The 4439-nt window shown below is 34.2% G+C and overlaps 1 long non-coding RNA gene across 1 annotated transcript in view; it reads left to right on the top strand.

The window, feature by feature from the left end:
• LOC110263117 overlaps nt 1-1810 on the top strand; it is a 21883-nt gene extending 20073 nt beyond the window's left edge. Inside the window, exon 3 of the long non-coding RNA XR_002348182.1 lies at nt 1799-1810. This is a non-coding gene — a long non-coding RNA (uncharacterized LOC110263117). The remainder of the gene's footprint in view (nt 1-1798) is intronic.

Genomic DNA, 4439 nt, shown 5'->3' with positions numbered 1-4439 from the left:
ATTCAATATATTCAATATAGCATTATATAATTAGATGCATATATAAAATTATTTTATATTGATAGATTATCAAAATTAAATTCTTTAATTATATAGAGAAAAAATAATTTATCTATACATAACACACTCTCACCTTTAATTTGACCACTTTCACACCTTTTAATGTTGACTTTTGGACACGATGGGAGTGAGTTTATGTCTTATTATATATTTGTTGGCACTTGTTGAAAGATTATCACTATAAGAAACAAGGTCTCTCGGCACACTCTTTTTTGTCATACTTTTAAAGCGTGGCTAAAAGCAGTCAATGACCACATTTTTATGAAGGTAGCCACTAATTTGACTACAATTTTTTATCACGTTTCAAAAAGGTGGCCATATAAGAAAATAGGTACGCTTTAAAAGCGTAGTTAATTTATCTTCCAACGATCACAAATTTAAAGAGTGTGTGCCCATATCCTGTATTTATTTGGTCACCCTACAAAAGCATACTAATAAAGTCCCCCAATTTAATTTTCCACCCATTTTTTTCCAAACACTTTATTTTTTTTCTAAGTTTTCACTTTTACCCCTAGAAGTGAAAACAGCATACACTTTGTTTCCAAATTCACTTTAACCCTAAAGAAGTTGTCGCACCTAACAGCAGCTCGCCTTCATGTTCATCATTACCGATGACCGTCGCACCCAGCTCGCCTTCAAGTTCATCCTAGTCCTTCATCTAACCCTCGCACCCGACCCTCTCTCTGTAGCACCATAAATGGCGTTGTTTTAAATTAAAAAATATTCATTTTGAAACCTAACAACCCCAGATTCAGTTCGTCCTACTTCCTCCTCACTCCCGCTAGCAGCAGTAGCTCCAGCCTAACAACGTTCTCTGCCATTGTCACCGGCGTTGACACAGACGGCGATGCTCACCTCGCCCGGGTCCCTCTCTCTGGATCCTTGCTACTGGTACATCTATATCGCTAAGTTGCCGCCCAAAAATCGCCTATAGCCTCGCCTCTCCGGTATCCACCGAATGATGTCTCTTGTTGCTTCTTCAGCGTCATCGACGGTAAGCTCCTCGTCCTCTCCTATGGCCTCTGTCGATCCCTAACTCCTGTTGGTCCTTGTCCTCATCACTAATTCCTCTGGCCTCTTGCTGTTGGAGGATAGTGGAGCTCGTTGCTCTCACTTGGAGATGCAATCAGTAGGGAGTTAGTATGATAACTAGTTAGATGTAAATAAATTTAGTTCAATGACTTCAATCACATAAATAAATTAAATTAAAAGAAAGGCTTAGTTAGTATCTATAAGAGTATTATATTATTTTTTTGTCATTGTTATAAATTGTTTGGGAAAATTGGTAAAGCCAAAAAGCATTCTTTTGATCATTGTTTTGACTTGTATACGTAGGATTACTTACTGAGTTTAGTTGTTCACCACTAAGCTTCAATAGTTTTCTGGTAACAGAACACAAATTCAGATTGATGTGGGTTATATATTGAAGAGGAACAGTGTTTGCTCATTCAGGTTGTAAAAACCACTTTGTCTTTCTTTTTCTTTTCTATTTTTTAAAGCTCCGTGAAATTGTGTGTTAACTTAATGTGATATTCGAATAATACCAACTTCAAATGGAAGCATGCTTGGTAAGATGTGAGAACATTAATGTAACTAAATGTTTTTGCCATTTTGAAAAAGAAAGTTAAATATGTTGATAGTTTTCTAGTGTTTGAAGTATTTTCTTTTTAAAGTTTTATTGTTTGGAAATGTTACTTAAGAAATTCTTTTGGTATATTTCTATGTGATAGTCTTTGAGAAACTGAGAATTAAAATTCTGCTACGTATGAAGTCGGGTTTACTAATTCTGTTTTTTTGCTTTAACATTATTGTTTAGGATAAGTTCACTAGATTGCTTGATAGGAGCAAAGAAAGTCCCAAAGCAGTAAAGCAACTTACTCGCCTTTTTCCGAATTGGGTGTGCCAATACAATTTCCTGAGGTATCACTTGTTAGATGAATTTAATTGTGCAATTTATATTGCTATTTACATTTCACATATTCAATTTTATTTCTAAACTCGTACAAGATGAGCTTTTGCTTTCTGATTGGAAGCAGCAGTTGGAACAAGATATTGAAACTATGAAAGCTCAATCCAATACTGTCAGCATTCGAACAGCGAGTCTCATGATGATATTTTATGATCATTTTTGCATCATCTACATCTGTTTTGTTTTTTTTTCATCTGCATGTAGGATCAACATTTTTCTCTCATTAGTCATCTTAAAATTTTATTATGAGGCATTTCTTCCTTTTTTATCCCCCTACTCTACCCATCTTGGTCATTAGTAGCTTGTACTTTTGGGTTTTGTAAAAATTTCTAATTCCTAATATGGTAGTGTTAAATAAATTTTCTCTGCAAAAAATAAAATGATCTACTTGACGCTGATTTTTCAGACACCATGATAGTTTTATTGTCTTGCAATGATATTTCTATTTGACAAACATGTAAGATTCTTACGTGATTTCAGGTTCTCAACCAAATTGGACTGGAATGTCCTGAACTTGAGACTCTCTGCATCAAAGATCAAGCTCTAACAACAGAAAGTTATTATTTGTGAAGTTTGAATGAACTAATTATCCTACTATACATGGAAATATTGATATTTATGCGAGCTACCAATGATATCTCTTCCTTCTTTATATTATGTGTGGAAAAAAATCATTGGCCGGGCTATAAGTCACCATTTTATGCATTCGGCTAAGGGTTCTGTCAAAGACTCTAAGCTTGTGATATCTGCAAAAAGATTGTTCTAATAATTTTTATATATCTCCCTCCTATTGACCCTAAGAAAATTAAGCAGTAAAACAAATAGAATTATGTGAACTTAAGTTCACCTGTAAACACTATTTTACATTTTACATGAACTTAAATTCATCTTGTAACACTTATTTTTACATTTTATTAGTTCAGCCTTAAGTATGGGCTGAACATTCTACAGGGCACTGAAGGTGAAAACAAGAAATCAAAAAAATTGCTGAAGGTAATCTAATTGCTGATTTTCATCTCTTTTGTTGTCCTTGTTACTATTTGAATCAAATCTTCAGCACCCATGGCCTATTGTAATTGAATTTTGCATCATAACCTCGTAAACATATTTTTTAGATGAAACTTCAATTACTTGTTTTGAGGGTGGTTCTTTACTGAAACATATGGGGAGTATTCTTCAATTCTTAATATTTATTGTTGTTTTTCTTTTTTTCCTCCCCATTTTGCTCAAGATATGGTTACTGAGAATGAATTTGAGAAAAACTACTTGCTGATGTGATTCCTCCAAGTGATATTGGGGTCACTTTTGATGATATTGGGGCTTTAGAAAATGGAAGAACACCTTAAAGGAGTTGGACATGCTTCCTCCACAAAGACCTGAACTCTTTAGCAAAGGACAATTGGCTAAGGTGGAGACTTCCTTTACTGTCAATATTACACTTTTGTATGTCGTCCATTTTCAAGCAGATTTTGACCTGTATTATAGCATTTCATTGCAATTACTTTGGTGTAGCCTTGCAAGGGAATATTGCTCTTTGGCCCCCCGATACTAGAAAGACAATGCTTGCAAAGGCTATAGCAACCGAGGCTGGAGCCAACTTTATTAACATTTTAATGTCTAGCATTATTTCAATAGTGTGTTTTAGATGTTGTAAATTTTACTTTGCAAAGTTAGAATTTGTTTTCTTTTTTTTTATTTTTTTAATTTTCCTATGCCCAGTTTATGTTTGTATTTTTATATAAATTTTTTTTAATAACATGATTTAGTTTTTGCATAATGATTAGTTATTTAATGTTGATAATGTTGGCTTCCACAATGTTAAAAGTAGTATGGAGTGGCCTTGTGAAGGGTTTAAGGGTTTATGTAGCTATTGGCACGCTTTATAAGCGTAGCCATATCTTCTTGTAGTCATCAATAGCTATGCTTATTAAGCGTAGCTATATATCACCCTATTGGCAAGCTTAAAAACCGTAGCCATATCTTTCTCTATCAGCACGCTTTTGAAGCGTACCCAAAACCAACCTTCCAGGCACAGTTCAAAAGCGTGGCTATATGTACACTTTTCGGTACGCGTTTAAAGCGTAGCTATAGGGTTATACATACGGCTACGTTTTTAAGTGTGGCAATAGATGAAAGCGTGGCAAAAAAGAAAGCGTGTCAATAGATCGACAAAAGCGTGATAATAGAGAAACCGGCACAGTCGCAGATGTGACCCTTTCAAAAGCGTACCGATAGTTTAAAAAGCGTAGCAAAAAGCTATCAACACGCTTTTTTGCACTTTTCGGCACGCTTTAAAAGCATGACAAAAAACTGATTTTCTTGTAATATGGATAGATCTAATTGGATTTTTGTTTTTTGGTGCTTATTATTTTGAAAAAAGATTTTTTTTTACTGTTTTTATTTTATTTAT

Source organism: Arachis ipaensis, chromosome B06, assembly GCF_000816755.2.
Source record: "Arachis ipaensis cultivar K30076 chromosome B06, Araip1.1, whole genome shotgun sequence".
Taxonomy (NCBI): domain Eukaryota; kingdom Viridiplantae; phylum Streptophyta; class Magnoliopsida; order Fabales; family Fabaceae; genus Arachis; species Arachis ipaensis.
Note: the sequence above shows the minus strand (reverse complement) of the source record. Positions and strands in the feature narration are given on the sequence as shown.